Source organism: Nelumbo nucifera, chromosome 1 (assembly GCF_055504915.1).
Source record: "Nelumbo nucifera cultivar China Antique chromosome 1, China Antique-T2T, whole genome shotgun sequence".
Classification (NCBI taxonomy): Eukaryota; Viridiplantae; Streptophyta; class Magnoliopsida; order Proteales; family Nelumbonaceae; genus Nelumbo; species Nelumbo nucifera.
Genome location: NC_142649.1, coordinates 187,682,412 through 187,701,359, shown reverse-complemented (window position 1 = coordinate 187,701,359; position 18,948 = coordinate 187,682,412). Strand labels below are relative to the sequence as shown.

At 38.2% G+C, this 18,948-nt stretch overlaps 2 long non-coding RNA genes across 2 annotated transcripts; one reads left to right on the top strand and one right to left on the bottom strand.

Moving 5' to 3' along the window:
- Nucleotides 1-906: 906 nt before the first annotated feature.
- Nucleotides 907-11,257, bottom strand: LOC148804260 (uncharacterized). The gene is made up of 3 exons (XR_016080797.1): nt 11,120-11,257; nt 10,734-10,843; nt 907-1,213 (listed from the first exon to the last, which is right to left on the bottom strand). It is a non-coding gene; the product is annotated as an uncharacterized LOC148804260 (long non-coding RNA).
- On the top strand, nt 10,854-13,896 carry LOC148804259 (uncharacterized). The gene is made up of 2 exons (XR_016080798.1): nt 10,854-12,987; nt 13,081-13,896. It is a non-coding gene; the product is annotated as an uncharacterized LOC148804259 (long non-coding RNA).
- Nucleotides 13,897-18,948: the final 5,052 nt, after the last annotated feature.

Sequence of the window (18,948 nt, the reverse complement as noted above, 5' to 3'; positions counted from 1 at the left end):
ACTTTTTCTAATAGATTCTCTAAATGGTTGTTTATGTCATGATCAAATCATCCCAATCTATATTTTTCATTTTATCATTTATTAGAGCTATTCCAAAGTTGCTTTTTATTAATAAAATTAGATGAAAGCATACAGTAACATGTAATCATATGATGATTCTTTACACAGACATCTCATATATGTAGGATCCATCAAACGTATATGAACCTCAATCATCCGAATATGGGATAGCATTCTAGAATTTGGGATTCTAGAAAGAACGGAAGCTAATGCCTCCGTTGCGACGTGCAGTTACGCATGGAATCAATTCTATAAATCGGTTAGTCATACAATCCAGAACCATTCAGAGGTTATGGAGCTTTGGCTATTGAGAATAATCACAAGTCATGGCAATTCTACATTAGAATAAAAATTTATAATCTTACCCAAATGGCCTCTAAGAACTACAATAAAGTGACAATAGTACGTATCAATGTGAAATTATAGAAATGGAGCTGCATTCGGTTGCACATAACATTAAAAAAGTAAAAGAAAACAAATAATTACCTGGGCATTGGTTTAATTGAAAACAATAAATCCAGAATCGTCGAAAAACATTGATTTTACACTTGTTAATCGATCATTGTTATTAGGTGAAGTCCTTTTAGGTTCTGTTTGGGAATGATGCAAATGGAGTGTAAATCTCGATTCAGGGTAAATGTGTACTCTAATTTTTGTTAGTATTTAGCAAGAATTCAATTATGCATTGACAAATGACAGAAATTAAAACACATTTTTTAATGCATATTTATATCCAAAATGAGATGCAAATGTATATGGATAAAAAGAAAGTAAATTTGCATTCAATGTGGGTTTTTGTTAAAAAAGCCCATTAAAGCTAAAAGTCTATTTGATAAGAAGATAAACTTGTCAATGCAAAATCAACCCAACTTTATATTTATATGAATCATTTTGCACTCTAAATATTTGCATTCATGCTTTATTTGCATCGTTCTCAAATAGAGCCTTAATTAGTTAACCTGCAAAACAGGCTGGATCTTTGGCTCTTGGACATGAATGGCTCAAACTGAGCCCTATCTACGTTCCTGCCTGTCACTCCCATCCTTCCAATTGATTCTTCTTTGTATGCATGTATATATTGCTGATATTATTGTTCTGTGCTTCCATGTCAACAGCTTTTTTACTGTCCCTATTGCTGATATTATTGTTCTTTCTGCATGAAAGAACCGTGATTACACTAGAGGGAATTGAAATGAAAGAGTGTTCAAAATTCAGATTTCAGGGTACAAGTGTACAACACAACACCCCAATCCAAACAAGGAAGACTAGACTAGCCTCCAAAGAAAAGGGTGCTGAGTACTACAATATACCAGCTAATAATTGTAAGACACGCAACCATCTGATAAGTCTGTACAAAGTGGTTCTATACCGTAAAAAAGCACTTCCAGAAATATGGAATTCAACTTAAAGCAAAACTAGTAAAACAGAAAAAGTAGCTACACCTACACGCCATGCATGATCCATATCCTGTCCCCGTCCACCGAAACTAGGGGTGTAAACGGATCTAATTCGAACCGGAACAGACAATATTTGAATTTGAATCCGATTAAAAAATCCGGTATTCGAAATCGATTAAATATTTGAATATTCAAATTCGATTAATTAATTATTTTAGATAATTAAAAAATATATAAAATAATTATTTTATTGATATAAAGTATATAAATTATTTATATAACTTACTTATTATATATAAATTATATAAAATATTTTATATATTATATATAAGAATTAAATAATCGATCGAATTTGGATATTTATCAAATCGAATCAGGTCATATATGAATTCGAATCTGATTAACTATTCAGTATGAATAGAATATCTGGATTCGATCGATTAGATATCCAAATTATCCAAATTCAATTTGATTATGGCAAATATCGAATTTGAAGTCGTATTTCCGAATACCGTTTACACCCCTAACTGGAACCAATCATTGGACACGAGTTTCAAAAATTTAGGCACCATGGAGATGCGGATGCATGGCAAGGTCGCTAAGACTAGCATTGTCTTTGTTTTTTCTATAGCTCAATTTTGGAAGGAGTACACAAATATGTAGAGTGTAAAATCTTATATTTTGTATGTATTTGTATTGTACATATTTGTATTTGTACTCTTTTCAAATTAAGCCTTAGGCTGTGCTTGGAATCAGTGTAAAACGTCATTGGTGTAAAAGTATACCGATGATGTTTTATACTGAACTGTAAAAGTGACCATTGCTTTTTGAAAAACACGATGGGTGAAGAGTGTAAAGTTTTACATCGATTATCGATGTAAAACTTTACGTTTGATAGGTTTTACATTGACTATTGACGTAAAACTTCACTCCATCCAAATGTATGTAAAACTGAACCGAAGTGGAGTTTTATATCGATCATGATTACATTCTCCTTCCAAACACGGAAAAAATTGAACCGATGTAAAATTTTACATCGTTCTTAATTTACACTAATTCCAAACGCAGCCTTAAGACTCCGTTTGGAAGGAGTACAAAAACAAATATGTAGAGCACAAAACCTTTTATTTTATATTATTTTATATTATTTTGTATGTATTTGTACAGACTTGAGTCTAATGGGCCGCAGAGTAAGTAAATGGGTAATGTTAATTTGTCTTTCCCACTATGGCAAGGCTACAATTACTATCACTCATATTCAAGGAAAGTACTTGGCTCCTAAACATGCATCGTTCTATACCCATTTTATACATTGATTTTAGGTTGTGTTTGGTTTGAAGGAAATTAAAAGACAGGAAAAGGAAGGAAAATGTAATTCCCTACTTTTTTCCTTCAAACCGCATGTCGCTTTAAGAATTAGGAGTCTGTTTGGGTATAGGATTTAATAATTTAGATTTTAGAATTTTAGGGTTAGAATTTATAATTTACATTTTAAGGTTTAGGGTTTAAAAATTTAGGTTAGACTTAAAAATTAGGAGGTGGTAAGACGCATGTACTCCAACACAGTAAGGACCAAGTATTGCCCTCATGCTCACATACTGCCCAATGGTATTTCAGTATTTCTACTCGTTGGCAAAGAGATATATAATGGAGGGAGGCTAGCTAAAAGAAGAAAAAGTATATTATGCAATTCTCTCTACTTGTTCAAACATGCAACTTATTTATCTTTTTTATACTTAAATTATGCAGATATATATTTTTAATTTGTTGATTTACAATGGCTGCTCGCCTATGGTCAAAATAGGAAAAACTTTGGCTGTTGGGGGCCAATAGCCTTTCCTGTTGAGAGAGTTTCTGGATTGGGCATGTTATCATGAGAGCGGATAAATTAGTAATTGCTCATTGATTTATTTTGAGTAAAAACAAAAGCATGCCCGTGAATTGGTGAACTGTCGTGAACGTGCCCAACCCAAAAACTCTCTCAATAGGAAAAACTGTTGACCCCCAACAGCCAAAGTTAACTAAACATGCTAAAGAATGGACTAGCTATCAAGTTAGGGGTGGGAATTGGATTGGGCCAAGGTCCCGACCATGAGAACATCGGGCTTGGAATGCTAAGTTCGAAAATTGGTTCAAGGTGCTAAGCCCAAAGCACAACCCATCTTAGTATATGAAGTTAGAACAGAGAAATAAACTGACAAGGCCAATAGGGCTTGGGCCTCTAGCTTGGTATATGAAGTTCAATGCTCAACCCTAGTTGGAGGGATGCCACTAGGCCATTTGAAAATTTTCGGAAGCCCCAAGCTTCTGCCTTTCCATTGATATCTTATGATATATATATATATATACAAATTCGATCGGAAAACCAACTTCTAATCCAAAACTTCTAAAACTTATAAATCCTAACTGTACAGGGAATATACAAATCCGGGATAAGGATGGGCCTTCAAATCCGGAATGAGCCTTATCTTCATCCAATACTCTCCCTCAAGGTCGTGCATGAGGATTGCGAATGCCCAGCTTGGGAAGGAAAAAATCAAACTGTTTTTGTCTGAGAGCCTTTGTGAAAATGTCGGCAACTTGTTCACCGGTACAGACATAGGAAGGCGCAATGGTGCCGGCTTGGAGCTCATTGCGAATGAAGTGACAATCAACTTCAATATGTTTGGTTCGCTCATGGAAGACAGGGTTTGCAGAAATGTGCAGAGCAACTTGATTGTCACAAAACAAGCGTATAGTTTGAAGATGAGATATACCCAAAGACGACAGCAGACCTTTCAGCCACTTCAACTCACAACTGGCAGTAGCCATTGATCGGTATTCAGCCTCGGCAGAGGACCGGGAGACAATATGTTGTTTCTTAGTCTTCCAGGAGATGGGGGAATGTCCTAACATGACAAAGTACTTAGTAAGAGAGCGATGAGTTAAAGGGAAACTCGCCCAGTCAGAATCCCAATAGGCATACAATTGCAGATCACTATCAAAACGCAAAAATATTCCTTGACCAGGACGTCCTTTCAGATAACGAACCACACATAATGCCGCATCCCAATGATCAACACAAGGACATTGCATAAATTGAGCCAGGACATGGATGCAATAACTGAGCTCCGGCCGTGTAATGGTTAAATAAATCAAACGACCCACAAGACGTCGATATCGTTCAGGGTCATCCAGGAGTGCTCCGTCAGCAAGGGCAAGTTTATGATTCTGAGTAATAGGAAAGGGAGCAGGTTTGGACCCCAATAAGCTAGTTTCTGTAATAATATCAAGTGCATATTTTCGTTGGCAAGGAAATATCCCCGATGGTCCGCGAGTCACTTCAATGCCCAAAAAATATTTAAGAACACCCAAGTCCTTCATTTGAAAACACCGGTTCAAACCCAAAATAATCGGAATAGGATTGTTCAAACCCAAAAGTTTTCAAGGCAGCACCTAACTTAGAGAACCAGTTCCGGGGGGATTGCCGCAGACCATACAAAGATTTCCGGAGTTTGCATACCTTTCTAGTCTCGGAGGCCGAAAAACCTAGAGAAGGTTTCATATAGACCTCCTCATGGAGATCACCGTGCAAAAAAGCATTGTGGACATCCATCTGATGCAATTCCCAATGTTGGGTCGCAGCAACTGCTAAAAAGGTTCGAACTGTGACCATTTTAGCCACAGGGGCAAAGGTCTCGTTGTAATCAAGACATTCAACTTGAGTGTTTCCCAGGACTACCAACCGTGCTTTAAATCTTTCAATGGATCCATCAGAGTTGTACTTGATTCTGTAGACCCATTTACACTCGGATTGCCTTTTTTCCAGGTGGGAGGTCTTCCAAGGTCCATGTCCCATTATCTTCCAAAGCCTATATATCTTGGCGCATAGCTTCGTGCCACCAAGCATCAGTCATTGCCTCAAAGAAACGAGTAGGTTCTCGGCCTGTAGTAACAGTTGCCAAGAAATGCTTGTGTTTCATAGAAAAATTATCATACGTCATATAATGAGTTATGGGATAAGGAGTATCTGAGGACTGAGATGATGCAGGAGAAACAGCGGAGGGGTCTAAACGATGAGCTGAGTGTGTGACAAAGTCCTGTAAATAGCTGGGGGTCCACTTTTCTCGATGTCCGCGGCCTAATACCTCCGTGGTGGGCTGAGGAGCAGCTAGAGTTTCATTATCTCTGTAATCTGTATGGCTCCTTGTCTCATCAAGAGGACCTGCCTCCTCATCATTACCCATGTTCGGATGTCCTTCTTCATCGGTCGTGTCGCTCCCCCTGACTTCTATATGAGGTGACTCAGATACCATGTCAGGAGGAGTGGCCCAAGGCAACCCAATATTTTCTTTGGCTACGGGAGGACTGGTTACAAAGGGTTGATGTTTTGAAGTGGCAAAGGGAAACTCGGCCTCGCTAAACACCACGTCTCGTGAGACGAAGTAATCACCAGACTCAAGGTCATACAATTTCCACCCCTTTTTCCCAAAAGGGTACCCAATAAAGACACGTTTCCTACTCATAGCGGCAAACTTGTCACGGTCCCGAGTATGCAAGAAACATAAGCAACCAAAAACTCTGAGATGTTTATAAGAAGGACTTTGTCCAAATAGCATCTCGTAAGGTGTTTTACCACCAAGAAGGGTCGAAGGTGTCCGGTTAATCAAGTACCCTGCGGTTAAAACACACTCACCCCAGAAATTGATCGGAAGATGTGCTTGAAACCTGAGCGCTCTGGCCACATTCAAAATATGACGATGCTTTCTCTCCACACGACCATTTTGTTGTGGTGTCCTAACGCAGGAAGTTTGAAATAAAATTCCTTGCTCGTCAAAATATGACTTCAAGGTTTTAAACTATGTTCCATTATCACTTCTCACCACCTTAACCTTTTTATTAAATTGTTGTTCAATCATGACACATAAATTTTTGAGTGTTCTACTTTCACTTTTTTCAGCCAGCAAATAAATCCAAACTGCTCGAGAATAATCATCAACAATTGTCAGAAAATATACCACACCACAAGATGCAGGTACTCTATAAGCACCCCATAAGTCACAATGAATTAATGCAAAACAACCAGTCACCTTATTGCTGCTTTGAATAAAAACATTTCTAGTTTGTTTTGCCTTCAAACAAACATCACATGTTTTGTTCTTACTATTACTGATATTAAGAAGTAAGCTAACCGTTTAAGAAGGATGTCCCAATCTCTGATGCCACAAATTGCATGACCCAATTCCGTCTGTCTTGTAAGCTCGAATCGGTGCCACACCCTTGAAGACATAGACCCCATCAAGCTGTTCACCCGCACCAATCAGAGTCCTCGAGATGCGGTCTTGTATCACACACAACTTATTAGTAAATGTCACAATATAATCTGTGTCACGAAGTAACCGACATACTGATAATAAATTACAATTGAGTTTTGGGACATATAATACGAGCAGCAATTTAAAATTATTTCCAAGTTCAACGGTGCCTTCTTTCACAGCCTTGGTGTGCGCACCGTTGGGTAACCTAATAAGACAAGGTGCAACATCATAGGTGTCGACGAGCACATTTAAATTCCCTGGCATGTGATGTGACGCTCCAGAGTCAACAATCCATTCAGTGGAGTAATTTTTACCAGAGAGTTTTTCATTAGGCCTGGTTTTGTAAGCATTAAGCATGCTTACAAGAGTCTGCCATTGCTCGTCATTAAGCCCATTCAGTCCGGTCCTGTCTCCGTCAGTCATGGCTGCATTAGCAGCCACCTCACGCCCTGCTGATGACTGAGTAGCATGAACCTTTGCCGTACCTCGGCCACGTCCGCCAGAGGGTCCACCCCCTTCTCCTCATCCTACTCTACGCCCGGTCGACGTACCGCGGGGTCTGTCTCCCCACCAATCAGGGTACCCAATTAATTGGAAGCAATTCTTTGCTTCATGGCCAGATCGACCACAATTGTTACACACATTTGTTTTGTCTTTTGAAGCAGCTCTACTGTCTTGCGATGTTTGTGAGGCTTGTGCTGCAAAATTAACCGGACTGATAATAGCTCTAGGATTATCTAATGGATGCAAATAGAAAGGAGAAGCCAGTCCAACAGACTTATTCGAGTTCTCACCGTTCCTCTCGGTGTTGGCAGCCATGGTGACCGATCAGCAAGATTCGTCCGAGCAAGAAACATGTCGAGATGGACGATCCTAACGAGGCTCATGAAGAAATTAGAACAAGCGAGCCCGCCGATTCCGAGTCAAACCCGAGCTCCTTCCTGTTCAACTCTTCCTTCTCCTTGAAGGCGTACGACAAGCTCTTACCTCTCTATAAAATTTTAGGATGAAGATGTGGGAATGGCAAGTACACACTGTGGACAACGATCTTGAGGTTGTGCATCACGTCGGGGATCTTGATCCGAACGTAGTTGATCCTCATTGGAGCTGGTCCTCCTCCGGCAGTTGTAACCACCAAATTCTGACCATCCTGCAGCGAAGGCAACAGCGTTCCTGTCGGAAGCTTAGAAAGGCCGGTAGATACTACAGACCACTTCTATGATGGAACACATTAACAGCAATAGAGGGAAGAAGATCAAGCTTCACAGACTATGATGATCATCAATTTCCATTGTCGCTTTGATTTCCGGCACGGGAGGAACTGCACAGCTATCATCCTTCTCCAAAGTGTTGCAAGAACCAGATGTTCTCACACTTTCACCAACATTTCTTGCTGGAAACATCCCACCGTCGCCAATCACTGCTGTCGAGTCCCATTCTCTGATACCATGAAAAATTTCGGAAGCCCCAAGTTTCTGCCTTTCCATTGATATCTTATGATATAAATATACAAATTCGATCGGAAAACCAACTCCTAATCCAAAAGGAAATACAAAACTTCTAAAACTTCTAAATCCTAATTGTACGGGGAATATACAAATCCGGGATGAGCCTTATCTTCGCCCAATACCATATAAACAATAGTTTCACATGCTAATCACTGCCCTCCCAGATTGAGTGATTGGACAATCTACATATGTACTCAGGATCCTCGACTCATACAATGCTTTAACATGTGTTGTTAACGGGTTGTCACTAGATCTATGTGTATGAAGTTATGATTACTTGTATTTGGAAAGCTGTGAAAATTGAAATGAATTGTGCAAATCTTAATGGGTGATTTTAAAATGATTACTTCCTAAGGGTCTGTTTGATTGCTGAGAAAAAGGATGGGATGAGAAGAGAAAAATGTATTTTCTCAGTTAGTTATAATGTGTTTATTTGCTAAGAAAATTTTTGTTAGAAAATCCACTTTCTAGTGTTTGTTTTGCAAGAAAATTTATAGGTGGTGGTTCTAAACAAACTATATAAACAAACTACCAATATCTAATTACATAATTAATCCAAAATTTACTTAACAAATACGATTTTAACTGAAAACAAGAGCATATATCAGACATTAGCAAATTTAAAGACAGAAGCACAGAAATGGAATAAGACCTGTGATGAATAGATTTTATTCAACTGGAATGAAAATTGTACTGAACTGCAGTACTAGATTATGAATATAATTTCAAAATCCTTTCTTTCAGAGTCATCAATTGTGAAAATTATATCCAAAACAGTAATTAGAAGAGACAGAACAAAAGAAATCAGAACAATTAGATATTGACTTCCTAATACAGAGTTCTGCTTACATCCTGTCTACCATGGACAACCATTAATTGCTACCCAGCTGCAGATAAAATTTTAATCAATTTTCACTGCGAACATTAGTACTCACTCTCACAACAACTAAATAACTTCACAGCCTGATGGTAACAACGCAAAATTATTTGTCATGCACAGGAAACAAACGATAACACAGCAAGGAAAAGGCGATGGGATTAAAACCTTTAACATTTGCCCGGAGATAAACCTCATCGCTATCTGGGCTAAGATCAACTTCCTCTACCGGCTTGTAGATGACACGTTGGGTCTTAAAGAACCACCCCATGGTAGCAAAAGCAGAGACCCTTCAAAGCCCCGACCCTGAAACACTCAAAACAGAGGAGAGAATGAAGCAGAGAAATCAGAGGGAGATGAACAGGCTTAAAAGGGAAGGTAAAGAGAAATCCCAACTGAAAGATTTAAGAAGTAGGGGGAGAGCGCCAGAAATTGAAGAAATTAAATGAAAGTCCAACTGAAAATGCTGGCTTGTAATTAAGGAACGAAAAGTGAACAAGCAGAGAAGAGGGAACAGGGAAGTGGTCGACTGGTCGCTTTCCAGTGCAATCGAGAAAAGAAGGAGGATAGCGAAGAGATGCATCTTTCTTCCTTGTGGCTCGCGGGCTTCTCATCAATTTCTGGATTTGAGACTGAGAAAAAGGGCTGAAGCGTTGTTGGCCACTTACGCCATCGCATGGCGGGCTGTGTCGAGACCCTCTTCTCTTTGCTTTTGATTTTGGTAAGGTCGGTCGCCCGCGTTCGCGTCCGACGGCGATTGGGAGGAGTAAGGTCGGTCTCCCTCTTCTGTTATGCTCTGCAATGGTGATTTAGGGTCGGGACGCGGGCGTGGTGCGTTAGGGTCTCGGCGGAGGGCGTGGAGTGGGGGTTCAGTACAGAGGCGACGCTTCCGGTGGCGACGCTCAGCAGCAGCCTCCTCCGCTGAGGAGTGGGCGAATGAGCAAACAGAGAGGAGGTTATGGTTGGGATGGTGGAGGAGGATGTGGTGATGATCGGCGGTGGTGGTGGCAGTTGTGGAGGTGCTGATAACAGGAAGATGATTAGTGGTGGAGAGAGAGAGAGGAGATGATCGACTTCTTGCTCTTACAAAGTCCGAGTAATTTTCTTAGCGTTTTTTTTTTCACCAGGGTCGCATTGTTTTGGTGCGACCCCACTCACTTAATTTTGGGATCCTACATCCCTCTTGTTTCTCATCCCAAACACAAGAAAAGGAGAATAATTCAAAAATATTCCTTTTTCTCGTCCATTTCTTAGCAATCAAACAGACCCTAAGGATTTGAAATTCAAAGTTGAAGAATAAAGAAACATCAAAGTAATTGGTCAACAATCTACTATCGACCCTTTTTTCACCGGGGTCGCACTGTTTTGGTGCGACCCCGCTCACTTAATTTTGGGATCCCGCGTCCCTCTTATTTCTCATCTTAAAACACTGTTTACCAGTAAACAAATACAAGAAAGGAAGAATAATTTAAAAATATTTCTTTTTATTATCCATTTCTCAGCAATCAAACAGACCCTAAGGATTTGAAGTTCAAAGTTGAAGAATAAAGAAGCATCAAAGTAATTGGTATACAGTCTACTGTCGGCCCCATACCTTGTCTTTAACGTGTTTACTCCTTGTGGGGTTTCATAAATCATAACCCATTGTGCATATCTTGTTCGAAGATCCAGAATTCCCTTTTTATTCGTTGATTTGATTCAGCCCTGCTTAACAAATACAAACAGTGGAAAAACAGTCCAGAGGACAAATTCAGTCCAACCTCTCAATACCACTTGAACCAATTGCAACAGCAATTCAATGGAGTTTCTCATTTTCTTTGTGTTTGTGAATTGTGAAGCTGCCTGGGTGGGCTAATTGAATTCCAGGTTTCAGCTTGCAATTCATTACTTGCTTAAATGTGGTTATATGTCTAACATTGTTCAGATGTGAGTCCAAAGAAAATAATAAAATAAAAGCATGGTTCAAATGTAGATTATGACCTGCATTTGAAACCAGAACTGGACCCCAAGAGGCCATCCCCATGACCCATGTGGTCATGCGAAACTGCGATCAATGGCAATGGACCGAGTGGGCTAGCCAAGGTAAAATGGATAAGGATGTCACAGGCTCAAGAACAACTCGCCTTAACCATCATGCCGAGCCTATAAGATATAAGATTGTAATGAATTTAAGTTGAATGGAGGAGTTAGGGATGCAAACGGATTGGATTGGATTTAAATCAGGGTATATTTGAATTCAATCCAAAGATCCAATCGGATCTAATAGGTTTCAGTTTGAATTCGAATCCTATTAGTAAGTTGGATCTTCGATTCTGATCTAATCTGACTTATTTTCTTTAAAAATTAATAAATTATTAAAAAAATTAAAATGTATTAATTTTATTATCTGGTCCAATCTGATTTTTGATTTCTGATCAAGTCTTATTATTCGGTCCAATCAGAAGTGATCCAAATTGATTTTGGATCGGATTGGATCATGATCCGATTTATTTACACCCGTAGGAGGAGTTTGGGAGTCTCAAGAAAGGGGCAGTGAAATTAACCTTTTTATAAAAATTGTAAGAATACAGGATTATCAAAACTCAACTGCCACTAGCCAAGCCAATCAGCCAAGATGCATAATTGGTGTGGCAATTGGATGGGTTGGGTGCGAGTTAAAGATCCACCCACCCACTACACTACCCATACCTATTGTCGACCATAATGAGTAGGGATGGCAATTTCCGTCCGAACCCACCCAACCGATTTATGGCGTCCAAATCTAACCCATTTATTCAGTGGATTAGGTTAACTTAAATGGGTTTCGCCGGGTTCGACTGTGGGTATCTGATGGGTTAACCGCATGTGAATAATACAAGTTTAAGATAGCCATATTATCATTAATTTCCCTTTGCCCCTTCCTTTAGGCTGTATTTGGTGGCAATGCATTGATGAAAAATCAGGACAGTTCAAATAATTTGAGTGTAAATCCTGACTTATTTTTGTTTTAAATTTTAGTTTATTTTGTTTGGTTGCAGTACAAATGAAGTAAATTAAGATATGAAGCAGAATAAATTAAATCCAAAACAAAATTGAATGAGAGTTTACATTTTTTACAATTATATTAATACAAATAAAATTTCACTGCAACCAAACACAGCCTTAAATTCAAATAGCTAATTGACATAACTCATAATGGACTGCTATAATCTATTAATCATCTACGTCCATAATGAACCTATTGTAGTTGGAATCCAAGCAATATATAAGAGAGGTGAGAAGCTAAGGAGCTAGAAATTGGACGAACCAAGGAGTTTGATCAAATTGAGCTATATTCGGAAGCATATGCAAGAGGTAGAAAGCCCAAAGGTGTGTTCAGAGAAAGAATAATCCTCAGTAAGTGAGCAAGGGATTGCTCAACTCAGCTGAGGAGGCTGATTGATGAGAAAAATAAGGGTACAAAGTAAAGGTAAGAAGAGGGTGTGTATACCTTTTAGGTGACATCTTTCAAGCCTGGATCGAGCTCTTTGATGGTTGTCCTTATCGTGATCTAGGTGTACTAGAGGCATCGAGTCCGCGTTCTATGCATCCGTGGGTGCACTGGACACGTGAACCCGCGAATGGGAGAATGACATGTCTACAAGGCCAACGTTAACGTGCATTTGAGCGTTTACGTGGTCTAGTCGATTAAATCGAACATGAACCGGTTCAATCGGACATGAACCGATCACGACAAAAGCGATTTTAAATCTCATTTCTTCATTTTCTTCCCTATTTCATCAACGGCGGCAAGGAGACCTCCGACGGCGACAAGGAAAACCCGTGTTCTTCTTCTCCTCTTCATTCTTCTTCTTCAAGTGGCTCCGGTGGTAGGGTTCCTCTTCCATTCTTCTTCTTCTTCTCCTCTTCTTCTTCGTCTTCCTCTTCTTCTTCTTCTTCTTACAAGTGTTCGTGTCTTGTAGATCCACCTGGAAAGAGGATCTGCGACCACAGCATCCACCGACTTGGACAACCACCAGCAGAAATAGGTCCGATCTGAAGGACGAATAGGTATGACCGTGTTCTTGTCCACCAACTTGGACAACCACCGGCGTGTGGACGGCGGTGCTCAGACTTAACATTTATTGGCCTTCCATCAATTGATAGCTGAGGGGAAGACCCCTTCTCGAATCCTTCCACTCTAGATTTCAGTTCTTTAAAATATGATGTAGCTTCTTCAAGAAAAAGAATAGCTTCTTTCATCTGTTCCAAATCACATTCCAATTCACAGAGAAGATAAAGTTCATCCACAGCTCTATTAAAATTCTCAAAGAGAAAGCACCAAAGCTACTGCCTAAACCTTATTCTGCTTTCACCCAATTCACCTTCTCCAAGGGCAGTCGTTATTTGGGCCTGTGACAGATCAACATCTACTGCATCATCCTGCTTAGCACTGCAGTCTTCAATAGCTTCTCTGACCAAAGCATCACCTGAAGTTTCAGGAACATTTTTTTCTTTTGCACACCGCCAAATTATCAACCACAATATCACAAAACTTGATTTCAGTTCTATCTGTAATATCATGATGCAGCACCAGAGCATCATCCTCTAGATCACCCCACTTAATTTGGGGAATCATATCCAGCTTTTCCTTTTGGATAAATTCTTGATTATTTGAATTTGTAGTGCTTATGGATCTAAAGTGGGATGGTTTGGGAAGTCCAAAATCTTGATTTGCGGTACATTTAACAAGGTCATGTGCAGTCTTCTCTGCTTCTTTGGATGCAAAAAAAAAAGAATATTCACCGCCCAACTTGGACATGAAGTGAAACATCTTCCCCACCTTTAGAAGACTCAGATTTTTGCCTGGTCATGTGCAGTCTTATCTGGTTCAAGACACCATCCAAACTATATTTGGTTTCTTTGGGTCAAGATGCTCATTGGTCCTCTGTAAACGAAGAAGAGAATTCATTTTTGTTAAATTGAAGCAAGTTGACAACAGGACTTCACCACAAACTCCACGCACATTCACCACGCCCAACCTTCCGATCGGATCTACCATCAGAGAAGACGAAGAAGAAGAGGAGAAAAGAAGAAGAACATGGGTTCTCATCATCGCCGTCGATGAACTGCCGAAGCTTTATCACCGTCAATGGATGAAGGGTTTGGTGTATGGGTAGGGTTCGGTGGAAGGAGCTCTCCAGGAGAAATGAGGCCCTTTTATCTGTATTCCTAACCGATTGGCATGGTCGACGTGTGATTCTCCCATTCGCGGGTTCACACGTTCAATGCACCCACTGGTGCATACAACACAGGCTCAGAGGCATTGGACAAGTTGGTTGATTGGGCTTGTCAGTAAGCTCCTTAGGCATTTTGTTCAAGGACATGTAGCAACTTAGGATTAGGCCATACAGATGGGGCCTCATGAACCCCTATGAATGTGAATGACAGTCATGCATATAATTAATAACTAATTCAGCCTAACCCACCTATGACCCAACCTCAACCTAAGCCCACCAGAAATCGACAGATACTGTTTGGATCAAGGTTTTTAAAATTTGACCAAATAAGAAACCGTTATGGGGACTGGTTTCTGTGTTAAACAGTTCAATAGTCTGGTCAAAATGGATAAGCTGTTATGATAAAAAATAAAAAATAATAATAAAATAAAAAATAATCAAAAATTATTGTCTAGATCAATGGTTCAATCATCCAAGTCAGTGATTCACCGACCAAATCAATGATTTTGGGGTAAAACAGAACTAGTCAAATGACCGGCTCCCGATTTTTCTGGTCTAGTCAGATTTTGAAAACATTGGTTTGGATCATTTGACCTAACCCAGCTAAACCCAACCCAGCTAAACCCAACCCATCCACCTAACTTCAATCTAAATGGGCTGTTAACCAATATTCAACCCTCCAGGTAAATGAATGGGTTCTAAGTGGATAGGTTGGTTGGGTTGGGGTCAGAAATTGCGATTCCTGCCAAACTAATGTATATGGGGTGGCTAACAGGATGGTTTGGATAAGATACGCATAGTTTTTGAATTTGATGTGATTACAAAACTGATTTTTACATTGGATTCAAATCATAAATCATATTGAATTAATCGGCGCCCCAATATGCCTAATAGGATTAAATTGAAAATGACTTCTGTGAATAAGCTTTGATATAAATTAAGATAAATTAGACTAGAGGAATCAATTAGACAAATAAATGCATGCTAATTATATGTATATAGATCTATATCTATACTGCAACAATGAACATGTGATAATGCATCTCCTCTCCTCATGTTGATGATTATCGTGGGTTCATTGTTGTATTGTAGTGCATTTAGTATGCTTGTAATTTTTGTGCACGAAAAATCTCAATTTGTGATACAAAACAAATTGATCGAGCTCTAAGACCAAAATATATTGATTGTGGAGTGATGCATGATGTTTAGCTGAGGCTTGAGGGGCGGTATTGTATCATCTAGTTCTCTCATCTGGATGTTTGATAATGCATCAACGGGAGAATTCGATGGTTTACTTTTTTATGCAGTGAGTGTAAATCATGGAGTGGTTATGTGTGTTGTTGATGGTAAGGGAGGTTTGTTAGCTAGAGAGATGACTTCTAAACATAAAAGAAGCATCACATGAGCATTCTAATCTCTAAAAACGAATTAAAATGAAGAAATACCGATCTTGAGCTATTGAGGTAAAGCTAGTGTCCATTTCTCTATTTCGGCGTTAGAGACTTTCGTAAACACCTCTTTGGCCTTGCCACCTTCTCTTCTACTCTTCTCTACAAGAAATCGAACTAAACACCTTTCTCCTTGCTAAACTGTAAAACTGAAAATAGAGCACAAGGGAGATTCTTCTCTCTAGTCACGGTTGCTCTTAACCGATGGATGGATTGTGTGTGTGTGTGTGTGTGGTTCTATTTATAGAGCCCGAACCACCTAGAAAGAGGACTTCCTTGATGGTTAAGGAACTGCAAAAACTAGAGGCTCCACCAACCTTTGTTTTACAAACCATTATATCTGAAACCATGCATTCCCTCTCTTAGTGGGAGCCTTAGGTGGGCTTCTAGAATAACTTGCCATTTCAGCAGCTAGCTCTAGACACTACTAGATCATCAGTGTTTGATTCATCTCAAGCCACTATGAATTCTTGAATGAGTTCTAGCAAAATTTTCTTCTTCTTATCATCATCATCATCATCATTATTCTTATTCTTATTCTTATTCTTATTCTTATTATTATTAAAGTTTGGTAGGAAAAGTTTTCTTCAAGCAAGATGTATGAAGACTACTTCAATGTTTGTTGAGGTAATTGAAGTGTTGGGGTATTTGAAGCTTCCAAAATGTATAAAATGTAGGTTTTAAATAATAATTCACTTAATTACTATTGGTAACAAGTAACCAATTTAAGTATTTAAACATCTAAATCAAATGAGTCAACTCACAATGTCATAGTTAAATAATAAAATTTTTAAAATATAACTAAATGCAAAAAATTCAAACACTGAAAAAAGTTTAGAAAAATTTTGGCACATCTCTAATATTTTATAGGGCAAATTTCTTGAAGTACCCCTAAATTTTAGGAAATTAACTAATACCCCTATTGTTTACATATTGTCTTAAAGTACCCTTAGTTTTTTTGACAATTAACTAAATCTTCCCCTACCGTTCATGTTCATTAATGAAAATATTGAAAAGACTATTTTACCCATCATTCTTCTTTAAATTTTCAAAATGAAACATTTGAATAATACCTTGTTGGTCTTGTCCATCTTCTCAAAAGAAAAAACCCCAAAAACTAGAACAACCTCCCCACTCTCGACAACCCATGCACCCTTCCAATAACGAATAACAACCCGGTATATGATCTCTCTTTGATGAGATCAAAGAGCCAAAACAACTGAGATTATGGTGCTGCTTCCTTTCCGAGATTCTGATTTTTTGGATGCTAGAAAATGAGATGTTTTAATATTTCATTACCCAGATTTTATATTTTCTCTTGCCTTTTATTTTTCTCCCATAATTATTGTTACTGATGTAACTTGATCCATTGGCAACGGGTTTGGAGAAAATGCAAGGGAGATTAAAAAAGATGTCTTTGCAACTGTAGGGCATTGTGCTGGCACTGCTTGGAACATATTCAAAATTTGGAAGGCCATCAATCTTGCTTCTTTTGTTCCCTTAGCAATACTAAAAAGTGAAGCAACAAAGAGGAGATAGTAGATTCTTCAAACAACCCAACCTATTCTATCTGATGTACCCCATCTAATTGCACCATCCAAATAGATATCGGTCTCACTTGCATCACCATAGTTGGTGGTATAAACTCCATGAATCAGTTATGTGTAATAGCATTTAAGTAAAGAAAATAATTGTTGTTTCGTGTGTTCCTCTGGATTTACCAAAATAATTAGGTGTTTCCCTGGCCACAATTCCATTTGTCTATACTTATTTACTTTAGTTCTTAATGATATAAGCTTAAATGTGCTTGCATATTTTTTATTAGGTATTCCACTAAACCATAGTTGGGATAAGGCTTGGATGATGATGATGATGATTATGTCACTAAATCCCATACCTTGGTAACCAGGAATAAACATGAAACAGGAGGTTATTATAGCTTGTAGCAGTTGAGTCCGATAGGTGTTGAGTTCTATTTTGAAAATCTGAACAATAAATGGGGCAAAATCGACCACAAAAGGGTAACATTGGATTTAAAAAAAAAGTATACATCACGTGGTGTTACATGTGAATGGATGTGATGGAATGTTAACAGACATTAATGGCAGGGGAGGATTTAGTCAATTGTCGAAAAACTTAGGGGTACTTTAAGACAATATGTAAACAATAGGGGTAGAGTTGATCAATTTCCTAAAACTTAGAGGTACTTTAAGAAATTTTCCCTATTTTAGATTAAGCATACTAAAGAAAAATAAGTGTGATAAACAAGAATTATTTTTATCGATGATAGAAATGTAATACACAATTTAAAACTAAGCCAAAAATAAAATTATTTTTCTATTTGGTGGTAAGTCAATAATTCAACATTTTGGCTCATTTGGAAGGAGTACAAATGCAAATATGTAGAGTGCAAAGCTTTGTATTTTTGTATTATTTGGTATGTATTTGCATTTGTATTCTTTCCAAACTAAGCCTTTGGATCAAACATATCATTCCTTAATGTCATAATTAAATAATAAAAATTAGAAAGATAAAACAAAAAAAAAATATGAAAAACACAAAACTTTTGTAGAAAACACTTAAACACATTTAAGTTATCTCGAGAGCTGTACTTGAAGTAGAGGAAAGGAGAAGAACACCACTAATATGTTGTGAATGTTGAACTGAATAACTCAGTCGACAGTAATATTATTTATATTATGATGTAGTACAATGATACAGGAAGTTACTGGAATGCCCCTGATTAGTGATGGGACACCCAGACAACTTAAAACATTAAACAAGATTATGCCCATTAACATAGGCCCAATATAGGACAACTTAAACTTAAGTATAAGCTAATAAGAACTCTTATCAGCCGAATACTCATACATACAAAGACTTCAATCCAACAAGAATATTATATATTCATCATATTAAAGAGAAGTAAGTGTGATAAACAAGAGTTATGTTTAACACATAAAAATATAGAAATTGTAGAAAATCTTGAACACATAATTTTATTACTATTATTATTTTTACCATGACCATAATTTAAAATTGCCACATACAAAAAGCATATGAACATTTTCTAATGTCCAAAAAATGAGCATACCTAAAATGTGTATGCTAAGATGGATGAGTGGAAAAACTAAGAAAAAAATATGGTCAAAACTGAAGTCAT